The sequence below is a fragment of the Nicotiana attenuata genome, unplaced genomic scaffold (assembly GCF_001879085.1).
Source record: "Nicotiana attenuata strain UT unplaced genomic scaffold, NIATTr2, whole genome shotgun sequence".
In the NCBI taxonomy this organism is placed as follows: Eukaryota; Viridiplantae; Streptophyta; class Magnoliopsida; order Solanales; family Solanaceae; genus Nicotiana; species Nicotiana attenuata.
The window spans coordinates 832,662-853,303 of record NW_017670329.1 but is presented as its reverse complement, the minus strand read 5'-3'; the positions used below and the strand labels follow the sequence as shown (position 1 = coordinate 853,303).

Sequence of the window (20,642 nt, the reverse complement as noted above, 5' to 3'; positions counted from 1 at the left end):
GGTTCGCCCGTAGTTGGCCCAGCACTTGGCAGCTCCGGGCACTATCCCAGTTTGGTTGAAGGCAGGAGAGAAAATTCTGAGAAACACGTTCAGTTTTGAAGCAAAGGGGTGGTTGACCTTCGTGTGCAGTAGGCTTGACCCTTCAACTCATGATCATACAGTTCCTATTCCTCGTGTAGTGTTAGTAGCTTCCATTATGGCTGGTTTTCCTCTGAATGTGGGCAACATCATGTCAAGAATGATTTCTACGGTAGGGCAGGAGACAAACACAAACTACCCCTTCCCAAACACTCTTTCCCTGTACTTCAGAGAGTTGAAGGTAAAGAAGAAGAAATTTGATGTTCAGGTAGATCCAGTGGCCCCCTACTCATGGTACAGTCAATTGGGTCCCGACAACCCAAAGAGGTCCAAAAAGTCTCAGGCAGTTGATCCAGTGGCCCCCTACTCATGGTACAGTCAGTTGGCCTGTATATAACTTTTAACTTTAGCTACTTTTAGACTCCTATGTATATATTCATCCCATTGTATATTCTACTCCCCATTGTACATATTCGTTCGGTTTTTTCTAATTTTCGTTCAAACTTTTGTTTTTCTTAGCCTAGTAGTGAGGCTCGTAGCCTTTTATTTCGGTTTTAGTGTTTTCAATAAGCCCTTGGTTTTCTTAATGCCACGGTTCTTTCCAAGGGTAGTGTGTTGTGCGAACCGGGTGGCTCTTCCCAATGATAGATGGCGTGACAACCTTCTTAAGGGTTTGAGTCCGTTTTTTATTTTTCTTCTTTTGATTTTCAAAATTTTGTAGTTAAGAGGACCTCAGGCAAGCTTCACTTGGGCCTAACACATTTGCCGTTGATCCCATGGTCAAAGACATAATGTTGTGTTTAGGATGGTGAAAATTGTGGCCTTGAGACTCTTGTGTTGATCAAACAATCATCATATGGTCGTGTGGGGCCATTGTGCGCTTGAATTGGAACTAAGGTCGTTGTGGGCTCTCAACTCGATATCTTTAGCAAACCTTGAGTGTGTGTTTGGTGAGAAGTTGAATTATGAGTCTAAGCTCCAAGCCAGCGGTCTAGAACTTTCCCTGAATGTTTGTTGAGGCGAAATCATAGGCGAAACTTGACTTGAGAAGTGAATATAGGCCCTCCTTGATCCGAACTTCCAAATTTGAACAATTTCCATAACCTACCAATGAAATGATCCCTAGTTCAACTCTTTTGAGCCTTAACCTTCTTCTTCACGAACCAAAGCTACAAGCCTATACCCGTTCTCAATGAGACCCTCTCTTGGCACCCAAATCTTCCCTTGAGCGATGGCAAATACCTAAGTTTGGGGGGGTGAGACAAGAAAGGATTCAATGCGGTAAAGAGACACAAAAGCAAAAGAAAAGGAAGGCAATGAAAAAGAGAAAAAGACAAAAAGAAATGCAAAAGTGAATAAGAACCGGAAAAAGGGATTCAAAGAAAACAAAGTGAAAAAGGCTATGTAAAAGTAGAGAAAGGAGAAAGGTTTAAAGTGCAAAAGAAAGAGTGACAATGTGTCTCTCTACCCCCTTGAAAGAAATGAAAGAAGTGAAATACTCAAATGAGTCAAAAAAAGTATGCCATAATGAGCCAAAAGAAGTGCTAAAGGGAAGATTGAACCTAAATGAACAAAAACATATCCTACCTTCACGCAAAAGCCTTCACAAAGACTCCTCAAAAGCCCTATATGATCTTGAGTTGAGGGAAGCCTACATTAGTGGATACTTACATAAGGGGCAAGCATATGGTACCTAAGGCTGGACTTATGACCTTCTTTGTGAGAGAAATGAGTGAAAACAAAAATCCATCAACCTCAGGTTGTGTGTCATTACTCTAAAAAGTGAGGTTCGCTTAGGGAAAGTTGAGGATGTGTGAGTTTGGATTCCACAAAGACCAAGGTATTTGAGAAAAGCGCCTTGATGAAATGAGTCAACCCTTGATGCTCTCGTGTCACATTCGATCCATAGTTCTTAAAAGACTAAAAATGTGTTAATGATGCATTCGTATTGAGGGCAATTGTTAGTCCCAATTGATGCGTGATGAGGCTTCCTTAGGATAAGCTGGAATTACTTGGATGTTTCCTTTTTAGGGATGGGTCTTCTTCTATTTGCTTGAGGACAAGCAAAGGTCTAAGTTTGGGGGAGTTGATAACTGTGATTTTAACACGTTTTATGCCCATACTTGCCTATGCCTTATGTATGAATTGTCATGAAATAGACTCAGAATGCTTACAAAGTGCGCTTGATTGCAGGTTTGAGCGACAAGATGACGAAAGTCAAGAACCAGCTCGAAACGGAGTGAAACCTGCTCAAGTATCAAAAATCATTGAAGTAGGGACAGGAGGACCTAGCGCGGACCGCACTGATTTGTTGCGCGGCCGCGCTAGGAGATTCAGAGAGCACCCATTTCAGGAGTCTCCAAGCGCGGTCAGCGCTCATTTCTACGCGGTCAGCGCTGGTGTCTACGCGGTCGCGCTTCAATGTTGTGCGGTCCGCGCTCATTAGCCTGTGCGGCCGCGCTACTTCTTTGTGCGGTCCGCGTCCCCAGTTCCAGAAGTGAATGATAGAAGGCCAAGACCCCTACGCGGCCGCGCTGCATTTATGCGCGGTCCGCGCCAGCCCCGCAGGGGTAATTTTGTCCGATTTTTCTGGCATAGTATAAATAGAATATTTATTATTTCTAGGTTAAGTTTTTAGACATCAGATAGCAGCAGCACTCGTGAGATTCAAGTTTTAGCCTATTTTGGGCATTTTAACCTTGTTTTAACGTGAATTCGTGTAGATTAACTTCCTAGTTAATTATTATGTTGATTTTATCTACTTCTTCTTTAATTTCTGTTGCCATTATGTCTAGCTAAACCCATTAGCTAGGGTTGTGGCTCAACCCTAGTGTGGGTAATTAATGGGTGTGATTGTTTAGTGCTTGAATGATGTTGGGTGTTTGATATTTGGGTTGATTTTATGTTTTAACTAGGATTTGGTGGTTACAAACACTAAGTCTAGCTTAGTGAGTCTTGACTCTTCTTGAGAAAGAGTGTCTATGACTCCAAAGTTAACCCAACAAGGAATTGGGATGGATCCATGAGAATGGTAGTCCCAATTAACGGGTAAGACCTCGAGAGAGTGATTACCCAACTTGAACCCTAAGTTGCTTGGTTTGTTAGCCTACCCAATTGGTCTCGAGAGAGTCAATTGGGCAAAATCACTCTTTCTATCGAGAGGTGTGAGAGTGAATGCTATCGTGAAACGGTTATATCATAAGCCCCATAATCATCATTCTCGTATTAGGAATCTCGACCTGTTAGTTGACCACCTAGGTAAATGCCACGACCCTAGTGTCTTTCTCTATCTTGCATACAACCTAGAGTTACTATCTTAGCGTAATTTAGTTATAATTAGTAGTTGTTAAATTGTAGTTGATAATCACAAAAACCCAAAAATGATAGAAGATCAATTAGAAGCAAACACGCAATTCTAGGCTAAACAAATATCCAACTCCCTTTGTAGCTCCTTGTGGAAATTGACCCCGATACCACTATTGGGTAAAAGTATTAGCGCCCACTCTTCCTAAGGTTGAGTCCGCTGCAACCTAATCAGTTGTTATGAATGTGGTGATACTAGAAACATCAGGAGAAATTGTCCCGGACTTGGGAGAAATCTATTTCATCAGAACACATAGTCAACGCACTCCATTATAGTTACTAAACTACATACGCTACAAGTTAGATATGGAGAACGAACGGGTAGATGGCGCCTAAGATGTGGATGCCCGACCCATTGATATAATTGCTATAGTGTGGATGAGGCCACTACACCAGATTGTGTCATTACATGTACAATTCTGATTGTTATAAAAGGGATATTTTTCCTTAACTTGATTTGGTTTTGAAAACTGAGGCGAGTCCTCTTAATATGCTTCACTAATGAGTGAGCTTCGTCATCTTGAAATCTACTTATGTGAATACTCACGCTGGGTTATTATATGGAGATAGCTATCCCTATCAGTATCTGTTGGTCACTAAGAATATATATGAGACTAAAAGTGACTTTCCATTACTTACTATAGTGGGTTTTGATGTGATTTCAGGATAATTAATTTCAATTGTCAATTTTATGCCCTATCGGTATGAGGGTTCATTATATGTTGTGATTTTCTTTGACGGAAATTTATTGAAAAGAAGAAAGAAAGGAAATGAAAGATTTCAGTTGGTACAATGTGCAAATACTTGTGAAATATTTTGAACCGAGCTAGAAGCTGCGGTGGATGTTATATAAGGACAAGGTCCTGGCGGTGAAAAGTTTATGTGTTTAAAATTCTCATTTTATGAAATTTAAAATTGTGTGCTATATTTTAAATGGGGTCATGCCTGTTAGGCTTATTTGACAATTCTTGTATATTTTCTGTTCATATTCAGCCATTTTTGTGTTGTAAACGTTGAGCTTTAGCCTATGAGATGAGCGCCCAGGTGGCGTTAAATGTGACTCATTAATTTGGGTAAGTAATTATGAGGTCTCAATGCCTCGTTGTGAGTAAAGTGGGGGTCTGAAATAAGATGATTGTTAACATAAGGTTAATTGGCAATGTTGTGATTTATGAACAACTATTATGGCCAGAGACATGGTTATTAGCAAACAGATGATGTGTTTCATGTCCAGATATCAGCATGATAATGCGATGCTTATAATGATGAGATTAGTGTTATTGATATATACATTGTGGTGTTTCATTGGGTTGTGGATGTGTTGTTAGGAGTTGTTTTGTTGTTACTCTGGCAGGTGGATAGGCCCAATTACAGGGGAGGCTCTGCCGAAATTTCTAAAAAACTTGGAAGTTAGAAAATTTGAGACATTAAGACGTGCGAAGAAAGAGATAAGCTACGTCGTGTATTTGAGGATGAATGACCCTAAGTGGGGGAGAATGTAACAACCCGGAGAAACAATTTCGAAGTATTTAAGCATTATTAAAAGTTTAAGTGTGTTGAAATAAGACTAATGCAGTGTAATGATGTGGAATTCGGATCCTATGACAAATGGCTAATTTTGAAGATTGGGTCCTGTCCTAAGGTTATGGACTAAGGATGAGGTGAAACATTTAGTTAAGCTGAAGAATCAGTTACAGGAATTTGCTTGACAAGGGTTTTATTCGACCAGTGTTACACCTTGGGGTGCTCCTGTTTTGTTTGTAAAGAAAAAGGATGGTTCTATGCGTATGTGTATTGGTTACCGCCAGTTAAATAAGGCTACAGTGAAGAACCATTATCCTTTGCCTCGTATTGATGATCTGTTTGACTAGCTTAAGGGCGCACATGTGTTTTCTAAGATTGATTTGCGCTCAGGTTACCATTAGTTGAAGGTTCGGGAGCCAGATATCCCGAAGATTGCTTTCAGGACTTCGTATGATCATTGCGAGTCTCTTGTATGTCATTTGGGCTGACCAATGACCCAACAGCTTTTGTGCATTTGGTGCATAGTGTAATCTGGCCATATCCTTACTTTTGTCATTATCCTTATTGATGACATTCTGGTGTATTTCCGAAGTCGGGAAGATCATGAGCAACACCTGAGAATAGTGCTTCAGACTCCGAGAGAAAAGGAATTATATGCAAAGTTTTCAAAATGTGAGTTCTGGTTGTATTCCGTGGCATTCTTAGGCCACGTGGTATCGAGTGAGGGTATTTGGGTGGATCTAAAGAAGGTAGAAGCAGTACAGGGCTGGCACAGACCATCCTCAGCTATAGAGATCCGCAGTTTTCTTGGCTTGGCGGGTTACTACCATCGTTTTGTGGAGGGGTTTTCATCGATTGCAACCCCTATGACCAGACTGACCCAGAAGCATGCTCTGTTCCAGTGGGCGGAAGAGTGTGAGGCTAGCCTTCAGAAAACTCAAGACATCTTTGACTACATTGGTATTGCCTACAGGTTCAAGGTCTTATACTGTCTATTGCGATGCCTCGAGGATTGGCCCTGGAGCGATATTGATGCATGACGGTAGGGTGATTGCCTACGCATCCAGACAGTTGAAGGTACATGAGAAAAATTATCCTATCCACGATCTTGAGTTAGCTGCTATTGTTCATGCCTTAAAGGTCTGGCGTCATTATTTGTACGGTGTGCCTTGTGAGATTTATATTGATCACCGGAGTTGCAGCAGATGTTCTAGCAAAAGGATCTAAATTTTCACCACAGAGGGTGGTTAGAGTTGCGGTAAGGATTATGACATCACTATCCTGTATCACCCGGGCAAAGCTAATGTAGTGGCCGATGCTTTGAGTCGCCGGGCAGAGAGTTTGGGAAGTTTGACTTACCTACCAGCATCAAGAGGCCTATGGCGATGGGTGTTCAGGCCTTTGCCATCCAGTTGTGAGGTTGGATCTTTCAGAGCCTAGTCGGATTTGTAGCTCGGTGCCCCAACTGTGAGCAGGTTAATTATGAGCACCAGAGACCCGGTGGATTGGTTCGAGTCGGTGAGGTTGGATTACTGGGCACAAACTTGGTTTAGAATGCTTTGGAAAAGTTTAAAGTGATTCAGGATTTACTCTATATAGCCTCGTCAGGACAGAAGAGTTATGCGGACCAAAGAGATCGTGATGGTTCCGATATGGTTGGAGAGAAGGTTCTGATTCGTGTTTCTCCTAGGAAGGGCATTACGAGATTTGGGAAGAAAGGAAAGTTGAGTCTAAGGTTTATTGGCCCTTTTGAAATATTAAGGCATGTTGGGGAGGTCGCTTATGAGCTTGCCTTACCTCCCAGCTTAGCAGGAGTTCATCCAATATTTCATGTTTCGATGCTCCAGAGGTATCACTGCGACCCATCACACGTGTTGGATTTCAACTCGGTCCAGTTGGACAAGGATTTATCTTATGTTGAGGAGCCAGTTGCTATATTGAACAAACATTTCAAAAAGTTGAGATCAAAGAACATTACTTTAGTAAAGGTTCGGTGGCGGGGTCAGCCGGTCGAGGAGGCGACTTGGGAGACCGAGCGGGATATGCGCAGCCGATACCCTCATCTTTTCACTACTCCAGGTATGTTCTTTATGCTCGTTCGAGGACGAACGAATGTTTAAGTGTGGGAGAATGTAACGACCCGGCCGGTCGTTTTTAGAATTTACACCCCGTTCCCCCATTAACTGCTTTCCCTAAGTTCATTTCCGCTATTTTGGGTTGCCGGGACGTTCGGTATTCGAATTCGGAGTGTTTTGGGACACTTAGTCCCTAAATGAGAGCTTAAGCGTTGGAAAATGGTCCGAAATCGGAACTGTGTGAAGACGGCCTTGAAATGGAAATTCGATGGTTCCGTTAGCTCCGTTAGGTGATTTCGGGGTTGAGAGCATGTCCGAAATGTGTTTTGGAAGTCCGTAGCTCATTTAGGCTAGAAATGCCGAAAGTTAGTATTTTGGCGATTTCCGGTTGATAGGTGAGATTTTAATCCGAGGGTCGGAACGGAGTTCCGAAAGTTGCTGTAGCTTTGTTAGGTGATTTGGGATATGTGTGCAAAATTTCAGGTCATTCGGACGTGTTTTGGTTGGGTTTTTGATCAATGCGTGTTTTGGAAGTTTTAGAAGAACTTAGGCTTGAATTCGATGTAATTTGATGGTCTTGGCGTTGTTTGAGGCATTTTGATGATTGGAACAAGTTTGTATGATATTTTAGGAGGTGTTGGTATTTTTGGTTGAGGTCTCGGGGGCCTCGGGGTGATTTCGGATGGCTAACGGGAATTTTTGAAGTTGGAAAATGCTGCAGAAATGCAGCAGTCAGTGCACAGCAATTTTGTTCTATGCGATCGCAGGGCTCTAATGCGATCGCATAGGGTTAGCTACAGTACCCGGATTTTATTCTATGCGATCGCAGGGATCTAATGCGATCACATAGGTTTAGCTACAGTACCCAGGAATTTGTTCTATGCAATCGCATAGGGTTAGCTACAGTACCCGGAATTTTGTTCTATGCGATCGCAGGGCTCTAATGCGATCGCATAGGGTTAGCTACAGTACCCAGGAATTTGTTCTATGCAATCGCATAGGGGTAGCTACAGTGCCCGGGAATTTTGTTCTATGCGATCGCAAGGCTCTAATGCGATCGCATAGTGTTAGCTACAGTACCCGGACAGAATGTTAAAAATATTTCATCCGCGAACCAAACCCATTTTTCCACCAATTTTAAGCAACCTTAAGAGCTTTTGGACGGGAATTGAAGGGGTTTTGACGGGAAGTGATTGGAGGTAAGTCCTATGAACTAAATACATGATTATTTTGTGAAATCATCCTTGAAATTCATGAAAATTTAGCCAAATTGTAAGAAATTAGGGCTTGAGTTTTGAATTCTAAATTCGCGATTTGAGGGGCGATTTGTTGTCCGATTTGAGATATTTTTATATGGTTAGACTCGTGAGAGTACGAGGGTTCTGGAAATATAAATTTTACCCGATTCCGAGACGTGGGGCCCGAGGGGCATTCTGGTCAGTTTACATAATTTCGCGTATTAGCTTAGAATTTAATTGTAGAATAAATTAGTTGAATTATTATTTACAATATGCAATTTAATTGAATAGATTTGAGCCATTTGGATTCGGATACTCGTGGCAAGAGCGTGGTTTCAGGTTGACTTGCACTTGTTCGAGGTAAGTGGCTTGTCTAACCTTGTGTGGGGGACTTTGTCCCTTAAGATATGAAATTGGTAATTGAATGCCTTGTACGTCAGGTGACGGGCGCGTACTTGAGCTAATTGTTGAAAATCCGAATTTTACTTAAAAAAATTCTTGAGCTGAGTTTCTTTCGTATTTGCTTTATCCTACTTGCTATTATAGCCTGTGTTGGTTTAGAGGAGCATATTTAGCTGACTTACTTGCCTATTTGCTTAAACTGCCTTGTTTGCATTCTATGAAGCATATTAGGCTAGAATCTACTATTATTTGTTATGAGTTTGGTGATTATGTGATGTTTTGAGCGGTTGTTGTTTGATTTAAATTTAGGACTATGGGACGGTATCCTGGGAGATCCCCTGCACATTTATGTTCTGGATTGGAAGTGCGGGATACCAAGAGATACCTGGCACATGTGCATATAATTAATGAGGATACCAAGAGATCCCCGAATTATTTATTGAGGATACCAAGAGATCCCAGAATTTATTATTGAGGATAACAAGAGATCCTCGGGATACCAAGAGATCCCCGAATTATTTATTGAGGATACCAAGAGATCCCAGAATTTATTATTGAGGATACCAAGAGATCCTCAGGATACCAAGAGATCCCCAAATTATTATAGAGGATACCAAGAGATCCTCGGGATACCAGGAGATCCCCGATGATAAATATCCGGTTGTAGTTTGTACCTCTATTCATTGATTGTGTTTGTTCTCTGTTACTGTTTTATTTATTATCTTGCTAGATTCTCGCTGTGATTATACTCATACAGTTTAAGCAATTAAGCAAGTAAGTCATTTAAACATGCTTATCCTAAGCTAACACAGGTTAAATTGCATTCAGAATAGGCAAATTCGCAAGAAAACACAGTTAAATATTCTAAGTAAAACGGATTTTCAACAACTAGCACAAGTACACGCTCGTCACCTCGCGTACCAGGCATTTAAAATAACAAGTAATATATCCTAAGGGGAGAGGTCCCCCACACAAAGTTAGACAAGCCACTTACCTCGAACCGGTGCAAAAATCGACTAAGGAACGATGCCTTTGCCACGAGTATCCAACTCCGAATGGCCCAAATCTATTCAATCCAATTACGTAACGTAAATAACATCGCAAGCAACTGATTTCATTATTAAAATTAAAGTTAAGGCGTGAAAATAGGTAAAATGACCAAAACGCCCCTCAGGCCAACGGCTCGGAATCGAATAACTTTCACATTTTCAGAACCCTTGTACTCTCACGAGTCTAACCATATAAAAATCTCCCAAAATCGGAGGTCAAATGCCCACTCAAAATCAAATAATTAAGTCTAAGAAGTTTCACCCATTTTCCCAATTTTAGACCTTGAATTTGAATTCTAATGGTTGATTTAACTAGATAATGATGAAATATAACTAGAAAGGACCAAAGCAACGTTACCCAATGATCTTCTCTTCAAAACCCATTCAAAATCGCCTTCTCCCGAGCTCTCAATTGATGTTCCAACTTTTTGAAACTTAACCCTCCCTCGATTTTTCTTTATCTGAACAGGGATTTCCACTTTTGCGGTCCCGTTTTTGCGGAAGAACCAACCACTTCTGCGGTTTCACTTAAAGGACCTGACTCCGCTCCTGCGGACAAATAACCGCTTTTGCGGTGCCGCTTATGCGGAAATGAGACCGCTTCTGCGGTTTCCTGAGGAATGGCCAAAATCACTTCTGCGATGAAGATGTCGCTTTTGCAGTGCCGCTTCTGCGGTACCCAAGCCGCAGAAGCGGAAATACCAGAAGAGAAAAGGATCAGCTGCTGCACACTTAAAGATTTCTACCCGTCGACCATCCGAAACCATCCCGAGGCCCCCGAGACCCCAACCAAAAGCACTAATACCACCAAATACCTTATTCAAACTTGCACCAATCCTTAAAACATCTAAAACAACACCGAAACCCGGATTAAATCAAAGATTCAAGCCTAAGAACTTCAAGTTCATCCAAAATACACTTTCGATCCAAAACCTAACCAATACTCGTCCGATTGACCTAAAATTTTGCACGCACGTCCCAAATGACATGACGGTGCTACAGCAACTTCTGGAATCCCGTTCCGACCCTCGGATCAAAAACTCACTATCAGACCGGAAACCTCCAAATTCTAACTTTCGGCATTTCTAGCCTAAATGAGCTACGGACATCCAAAATACATTCCGAACACGCTTCCAACCCCGAAATCACCTAACGGAGCTAACGAAACCATCGGATTTCCATTCCGAGGTCGTCTTCACACTGTTCCGATTACGGATCACTTTCCAACACTTAAGCTCTCATTTAGGACTAAGTGTCCCAACACACCCTGAATTCTAACACCAAACGTCCCGGCAAACCAAAATAGCAGAAATGAACTTAGGGGAAGCAGTTAATAGGGGAACGGGGCATAAATTCCAAAGACGACCGGCCGGGTCGTCACAGCGAGAGAATAGAATAACAGAATTTAGTTCTCGGATCAACAAAGTCGCACGATAAGAATTCCAAGAATATGAAGTTTCCTAAAGGTTCTGCAGCCTCCTGAGGATAAGTACAGACGTCTTTGTACCGATCCGCGGGACTCTACTAAACCGGCTCATGACTCGCGAGACCAAGTAACCTAGGCTCTGATACCAACTTGTCACGACCCCAACCCGGTCGTGATGGCGCCTAGCACACTACTAGACAAGCCCGACTTTGCTACAACAATAACCTATTTATTTAAGCAGATAAAAGTAATTAACACAGGTGATCACTAAAACATTTAAGTCAAAGATCTAGATATACTGATGAAAATGCAGAAGTTTAACAAAATATAGAATATAGCCCAAACATGGACCCGGTGTCACGAACATGAGCCTCTAAATACAGAGTTTCCATCCTAATACAAGTCTGTCTAGAAGCAGAAATAAAAGATAAGGATAGAGGGGAGAAATCTAAGGCTGCGAACGCCGTGCAGCTACCTCGATACTCCCGGAAGCTAACTCTGCTCGATCAACTGGATCTACTCAGCCTAAGAAGAACCTGGATCTGCATGCAAGGTGCATGGAGTAAAGTGAGTACTCCGACCCAGTGAGTAATAAGCATAAATATAGTCTGAAAGTAAGAAAACACAGAAAGTGCACAAAGTAACCTATATCTAGCAGTTTGGATCAATATCGGTGAAAGCAGTAAACAACATGTAATAAAATTAAGGAAACAATACATGAAAAGATGCAACACATATAACGGTACACTATAGTACCCGCTACGGCGTGCAGCCCGCTCCATTTATTTATCGTCGATGGCGCTCACTCGGGGTGTGTACAGACTCTGGAGGGGCTCCTACAGCCCAAGCGCAATATCAACCATCTCGTGGCATCAAATAGGCTCTCGGCCTCAATATCAATATATCATTGCTGCCGCGTGCAGCCCGATCCATATCAGAGGAAGAACATCCTCACTATCGGGTCCTCGACCCATCTCAGTCAAATAAATTCACAGCCACTCGGGCATAACATACTGTAGGGATCTTAGCCTTCATATCCTTTTCATTTATGATGCATGTTCAAAAATACAGTTCTTATCACATTTTAACAGTTGGAAACATGACTGAGAATATAATGTATGTAAACAAGTGAGGAAAACTACTCAAGATCCCCTAAGGTTCTACAGGTCGGCACAAGGCCCCAAACATGGCAATAAGCCCAATTCTCAGTAATAAAGTATGCGTCTCAATCTCCAATATAGTAGAAATAACACTCGGGATGGACCAAGTCACAATCCCCAACTGTAAACGACCCCGCACTCGTCATAGAATGTGTGTCACACCTCAATATAGCATTACGATGTAAAAGTCCGGGGTTTCGAATCCCCAGAGCAGCATTTACATCTATTACTCACCTCTAGCCGGCCAAGGACTAGCCCGCAATTCCCTTTCCTCTCGAATCGACCTCCTCGCACGTCGAATCTGTCGAAAACCACAATGAATACGTTACAATAGGCTAAGGGAATATAACCCAATCGAAAAGACTCGAAAAAATATCGAAAATCATGAAATTTGCAAAACCCGAGCCCCGGGCCCACTTCTCGAAAGTCAGAAATTTTTACACCAAAATGTTCCTTATCTCGCCACGAGTCTATACATGTAAAAATCACAAGAATCGGAGCTCAATTGCTCCCTCAAATCCCAATTTCTCATTCAAAAACCCAAGCCCTAGTTCTTCCCTTTTAAACCAAATTTCCATGAATTTAAGTGTTGAAATCACAATTAAATGACGTTTCTAGGCCATAGGACTTACCTCCAATCGATTCCCAGTCAAAACCCTCTTAAAATCTTGTCAAAAGCTCCCAAGGTTACTCAACAATGGAGGAAAATAGGCTAACTTCTACACAGAACCTCCAAAATTACTTCCGATCACGCTTCTAAGCCCCAAATAATCCCCCGAAGCTAACCGAATCATCGGAAATCACATCCGAGCCCTCTAACTCACAAGTCAACTTCCGTTTGACTTTTCCAAACTAACCTTTCCTTAAAGAGACTAATTGTCCCATTTCCTACCAAACTCAATCCGAACCAACTCAAACTCACCAAACGCATATAATGAAACATGAAGAAGGATAAAACGAGGAAAACGGGACGGAAACACATGAGACGACGGGTCGTGTCGTCACAAAAATGTAGTGGTAAGCTACTTTTGCACATTTGTACCCCTTAACACTATTAGTTTCCTGAGCTAATTTTGGTAAATTGTCTGAAATAGTCAAACTCTGTTTGAATAAACTTTTCAAATGATGATTTTTACGTAGGATCACTAGAATCATTGGCCACATCTATTCTAAAAGAGCACTTGGCACATTGGTCTGAGAGAACGATGCGATTATGTTGTTTCCAACATTGAGATCTCTGAAATAATATCCATTATATTAACAGTTTTGTTGTGACTGCCATCTAATTTGTTTCAGCTTTTTCTTGTTATTTCAGTTGCCTACCTTTGTACAACTTCAGCTATACATACGACTACAAAATGTCTACGCCAAATAGCTTTGTTGACATAATCCAAAAAGGCTACGAGCAAGACCATTTTATCATCAACCAGTTTATATAGCTCTGTAACACATTTTCCTCCGATGTGTCTTATGCGACAAGTCTATTTGAGCGTGTCATTCAGCCCAATGTTTATGTCTGGAATACATTGATTAAAGGGTATAGCAAACATTCATCCTTTGTTGATTGCTTCCTTATCTTGAAACAAATGAAAAGAAGTTTGAATGTGATACCTGATAGTATACTTTTCTTCGCTGGTAAAATCTTGTTCTAGTGCCTTGGCTTTGAGGGATGGTCAGGCCATTCATGGGTTGATAGTTAGATACGGAACTGATAGCGATGTGTTTGTAGGATCCACCTTGATTGATCTTTATGGGAAGTGCAATCAGATTGAGTATGCACGTAGAATCTTTGATGAAATGCCTCTAAGGAATGAGGTTACATGGACTGCTATGGTTGTTGGCTATATATTTTGGTGATTTATCGCAAGCAGGGAAATTATTTGATGAAATGCCCCATAAGAATATAGCCTCGTGGAATGCAATGATTAGTGCATTCGTGAAGTTTGGTGATTTGCTTAGTGCCAGGAAATTGTTTGATAGTATGCCTGGCAAAGATGTGGTATCTTTTACTACTATGATTGATGGTTATGTTAAGGCTGGTGACATGGCATCAGCGAGGTTCCTGTTCGATCAGTCTTTTGACAGAGACATAATATCCTGGTCTGCTTTGATATCTGGGTACGCTCAGAACGGGCAGCCCAATGAAGCTCTCAAAATTTTCCATGAAATGTTGTCAATGAATGTTAGGTCAGATGACTTTATAATGGTAAGTTTGATGTGTGCGTGTTCCCAATTAGGTCGCCTGGACTTGGCAAATTGGGTAGAACATTATATGAGCCAGAATTCATTTGATCTTAATCAAGTGCATATAGTTGCAACCCTTGTGGATATGAATGCTAAATGTGGGAATATGGAAAGGGCGACAATGCTGTTTGAGGGGATGCCTAAGCGTGATCTAGTATCGTACTGTTCAATGATACAAGGCCTGTCTATTCATGGTTGCGGTTCTCAGGCTGTAGTTTTCTTTGATAGGATGCTGAACGAGGGGCTTGTGCCTGATGATATTTCCCTTAAGGTAATTCTGACTGCTTGTAGTCGTGCAGAACTTGTTAAGGAGGGTTGCCACATCTTTAATCTAATGATAAACAAATATCCTGCTAAGCCTTCTCCGGATCATTATGCATGCGTAGTAGACCTTCTTGGAAGATCAGGAAAACTTAAAGATGCATATGAACTTATAAGGTCAATGCCCATTGAACTTCATGCTGGTGTCTGGGGCGCACTTCTAGGGGCTTGTAAGCTACACTGTGACATTGAGGTAGGGGAGGCGGTATCCCATAGACTTTTTGAACTTGAGCCTCAAAATACTGGTAATTACGTACTTTCGTCAGACATCTATGCTGCAGCAAATCGGTGGTTAGATGTTGCGTTGTTGCGTCAGAAAATGAGTGAGAAGGGTCTTAAGAAGATACCTGGTTGCAGTTGGGTATGAAACAATCCTTAAAACTTTGTCCTATTATTGTTCATGTCTTCATGTCTTGTTTAAGTGTTTTCCCTTCATTGGAAAATTAGTGTATCTGCTTTTATCTTTTACTGCACATTTTGAGTCATTTAACTATTTTCATTAGTTGACTTCTTCAAGAGGACTAAAATTTGGAATTGTTTTACTTATTGCTGGTAGGAATATAGTTTGAACTAGGAACGGAGTGATGCTTTTTTTTACTTATTGAATTACTTTCTTTGATCAGCTTGACGTTTTTCCCAATGTGGTTCCCTTTTAACTAGTGCCTTTTATTATAATGTTTCAACCTTCTTTGTCAACTTATAATAATGAGAAAAACTATGCCAGTTTAGGATAGTTACCTTTATTTTTCAGGTGGAATAGTCTATGATCTCCCAAATATTTTTCTTCTCAGCTTTTACCTATTAAGCGCGAAGTTTGTAATGTTATTGTTTTGTAATTTGATAGCCAAGTTGAACCTCTTTCTGATTTTTTTCTTATTTTACTTTGTGGGAATTAGGTATAATGTGATGGCAATTTGTGGACAGTGGACACTCGTTGAACAAGGAACTACAGAAGGAAATCAAAGTGGAAAATCCCTTGTTGCATAAGTGCTGAGTTGAACTAAACCAGTTTCCCATGAGTCAGGCTGCATAAATGACTGAAAATTCAGATTTTTTGCACATGGAATTGGATAGTTTACTATTACATAGAGGCTTGGTCACTTTTATTAGTGGGACAGATAAGCATGTATATGCAGATTGATTTTAAATCCAGTAGATTGAGAAGAAAATTTTCGTGCTATTTGAATTTTGTCTACTGTGCTGAGCATCAGACCATCCACTTCACTATTGGTTTCAGACAAGGTTTAAAGAGGAAATTCCCATTGAAAGCCAACATGCTGAAGAATTGTTGGTCCTGTTATTCAATTTCGTGCAATCAATGATTCAAAGTCCAGTTACCGAAACACTAGTGGAACAGTTTTTGGTTTGGCTTATATCAGGCATAAAATGTTTTATCCTTGTCTAAAAAGTGGTTAATATCTCTTTTCTCCTTTTTACTTTACTTTTTTCCATCTTTTTTTGTCTTTGTGATTTTTTGTATTTTTTGAGTGGTTATATGTATACCAATATTCGAGTAACTTGTTCATTTTTTTTGCTTGTTGTGCAGCTATTTAGAAATTAGAGGATGAAGCTTTGCACTGCAAGAAGCAAAAAAGAAAGGCCTTTAGTTCAAGAATGGATCAACTCATTAACAGTTCTACTGAAAAATCGTGGTTTCTAGATTGACAACTACAATTTGATTGGATTTAAATTTCACTTGTGTCCCATATATCAAAGAGCTAATAACCAGATTTGAGAGGCAATTTTTGTGAATCTCTGACTTAATATCTGATAGGGCTATTTTTCACTTGATTGTGCACGGTTAGGATCGATATCCTTGACGACTATCTAATCTACATCATTGCTATGGCTCTTTCTTCGGTCCCTAACTGTAAGTTCTCTGTGGTTGTGCTGTGTATTCTGCAAGAAAAGGTTGTATTGTTCTAAATGATTCTATACTTGTCGGAGTAATATTTCTTTTAATTTTGTAGATCTTTCACTCCATTACTATTATCTCCACCTTTAAATCTGGGCACCTAGAAATTTCTTACTTTTCTTTCTGACTCACCAATTTCAACTACAAAATATATCACTCGCCAATTTCTAGACAATAATCATGAGTCTTTTAACCAAGTTCTTTCTTCTCAAGCTCTAACAATGGAGTTTGGAAATTTTCTTGACAATTTATTCAAATTAGTATATAAATTTCAGTTCTCAACTCTCAAAAACAAGTATCATTCGTTCTCAATCAACAACTATTCGATAATAACCTGCGTTTATATTCTCAAATTTCAAGTTCGAAGGACCATCAATGGAGGTCTCAAAGTTGGAATAACTCCAAACTTTTTCCAAATGGTCTCCTACTCAAACAAATAACCCCAACTCAGATTTCAATCCGGGTCCGAATTGTGAAACTATATTTAACAGTTATAATTTCCCGACTCAAAAGTATATAGAGAAAACGAAAAGAAAAACTATAAGGAGAAAATTTCACAAATCGAATCATGTAGAGCAGCTTAATTAAAAAAAAATCCAAAAGAAGTACATCAGTTACAGGCTTCACGAGCAATTTCGAGAAATGGGTTTAGAACATCGAAGAGGATACGATGATTTTTCCGGTCAAAGAAGATGAACGGGATCGGGTTTTTTTTCTTTTAGTTCTTTTTTTTTTGAAGTTTTTTTTGGTTAAGTTAAATCCACGTGTCTTCCTTTTATTCGTTATTCTGTTGTGACTTACACGCACCTTTAGTGTTTAGTTGCCTATTAATCTTGTGTCTAAATGTCACGGTAAAGGCCTTGTTAAAACGTTCAAATGGAACAAACTGGAATGTTTAAGTGAAAAGTGTGAGTGGTTGTGATGTATTTTGCCTAAAAGAATCCTTTACCTTGTATAAATATATACTTGGGCTTCATATACTCTACAAACCTAACGCCTAGTACTTTGCCAAAAATGGAGAGAAGGGGTTGATATATTTATTAATTCTAAAAGAAAAGGTGCTGCTGCACCTATAATTAAAAAACTGTGACGAACTTCTACAAAATTTTACTCTTTTTTGAACATGAAAATATTGCCGAACTTTTTGGTCTCGAATTTGGTCTTTGGCTTCTAACTTTCTAAACATTTATTAATATGCAATAAATATTTCATATTGTCATTATGGTGATCTTAATAATTAACACCATAGGGAGAAGTAGAAGGCCATTCAGAAAACATGATCTGTTACGTTCTTTATATTGTTGTACGAACTGCAAAATGTGATTTCTAATGCTGTAAATGCAGTTAAATTAATGAGTTAAATCACATGGAGAATAGAGAGTCCAACTTTCTCATTTTTTTTAGCGGTTTAAACTGCATGTATTTATTATCTTGTCCAATTTAAGCTAGCTGACAGATTAGATGATCGAAGACATATCTGTTTCCTGAGATGAAAATCATGATAGCTTTTTAGCATTGGTTGGTGACTGTAAATTTGCCTTCAGGCTGTTAAAACTTGCTTCTAAATCAGTTTGCAACTTCTAAGCCACTTCTCAATATTTCACTCCTTTTCTGCAATACTTTGCTTATGTTTCTTTTCTTCAAGCTCAGTCATGCCGATGTAGTGCAATCCTTCCACCCCTAATAATTAGAAAAAATACAACATGCATAATCAAAATGACTTGAAGAAATTCTGTAAAAGAGTGCATTAAGAAATTAAGAGAGCTCCATTTGTCTTTAGACTTGTGTTATGGGATCAGCTCTTCAGTATACACCTCTTTATTTTTGAACAACGCCCTCAACATAAAGAGAACACTAGTTATTTATGTTATCAAGTAATTCAAAATTGGAGAGGAGCTACTATGATCATCTATAATTGATTATGGAGTTATTGTGCTTTCTTTCTCATATTTGTTTTGTTGGGGGCTCCACATTGTGTTCATGTTGAGTCTTAATTTTATCTATTTAAGTACTTTTCAATATTATTTTTCAGCCCACCTATTTATTCTGAACATGATGACAAGCTTAACTATATTGTTTTTCTTGTAAGTTATCAATTTTAATTGTGTCTTTTTCTTGCGAGAAACTGTGTTAGATAGATATTTTTCATCAAGATCATGTATTTTGTTCTCAAGTATAATTTCTTACTCTTTTGTTTCTGATTCCAGAATCAGATTGAAGTATTTTTCACTTTTCATGAGTGATTAGCAATCCACATCCAACACACTGAAAGTACAGATTTTCTCCACTTCTTTCTCACATCAACCTTCAAGAAACTTAATGTAGACCTACTACGGCTGCTGTGTAACTATACAATTTAACAGGCGATTCAATCATTCAACACTTAAAGTCTTCATAGTATGCAAACTCTTCGAATGAACCAACCACCTGTTTCCAATATAACCTAAGGGAACCAATAACTGCAGAAAATTTTAGTGGTGTAGAACCACACAACTTGATGTGTGAGCATCTATTCTTCATTTTGGTCCATTGCACAAAAGGTCGTTCAGATGCTATAATAAGGTAGGGAAAGATAAATTCCCAATTAATGTTGTCATTTGTTTCTAGTGACTTTGCCATCTTAAATTCCCAATTAATGCAATCTTGAGTTGATAGTATTTGTGATAACTTCCCTGTTCTCCAACTTTGACTTTGACTTTAAAGAGTAAATTTTTTCCTTTGTTGTTGAAAAGTCAGGACTTATTGAGAATCTATTTTGGTCCTGCCTCTACCTATCTTACGCTTTCTTGGTCTTTTCTACATATTGTTGGTTGTGAAATAGGATTAATCCAAGAATATTGATATACTGTTATCTCTTCGATGTTCTCATTTCGATGATCTCAATGTACTTCAGATTTTGCTTTCAGCTGAAGATAAAGGAGACATCAATAGTACACTTATCTTGGTTAATCAGTTCCTCAAATTTTTCAGTTGAGAATTCCTATTTTTTGACGTTTTTAAAATGCCAAAAAATAAGAAATGGTCATGCCAAAGCGATGACTATTGTTCTTTAGGTTGTTTTAGATGGCCCTACAAAATTAGGCATTTTGAAGCCGGTCATCCGAACTCATATAGATGGCGTGGACTATATCACACGGAAATTTAGTAATCGTCATGGATTTGTGTTTTTAGCCCTAAAATGCCAAAAACGAGGAATGGTCATGCCGAAGCGATGATTATCGTTCATTAGGTCATTTTTGATGTGCCCGCAAAATTTCAAGCGGTTCGGAGCCGGTCGCCCGAATTCATGCAGATAGCATGAACTATAACATACAAAAATATGGAATTTACTTTGAATTCCTATTTTTGGCCATAAAACGCCAAAAAATGAAAATGGCCATGCTGAAGCGATAACTATTGTTTATTAGGTTATTTTTTATGAACCCGCAAAATTTTAGGCAATTCGGATTCGGCCGCCCGAAATTATGCAGATGGTGTGGACTGTAGCATACGAAAATATAAAAATCGTCATGAATTTCGTTTTTTGGTCCTAAAATGCCCATAAACAAGGAATGGTCATGCCAAAGAGATGACAATTGTTCATCAAGGCGTTTTTGAAGGGCCCGCTAAATCTTTGGCGATTTGGAGCCAGTCGCCTAAATTGATGGAGATGGTGTGGACTATAGCACACGAAAATATGAAAATCTTTCTGAATTTTTGTTTTTTTGGCCCTAAAACGCCAAAAAGAGGAACGTTCATGTCGAAGCGAGGACTATTGTTTATTATGTCATTTTGTATGGGCCCGCAAAATTTTAGGCGATTCGGAGTCGGTCGCCCGAATTTATGCAGATGGCGTGGACTATAGTGC

At 39.6% G+C, this 20,642-nt stretch overlaps 1 pseudogene; it reads left to right on the top strand.

Annotated features, from left to right (window-relative positions):
• Positions 1 to 10,349: 10,349 nt before the first annotated feature.
• LOC109237945 lies at positions 10,350 to 15,160 on the top strand (annotated as a pseudogene).
• Positions 15,161 to 20,642: the final 5,482 nt, after the last annotated feature.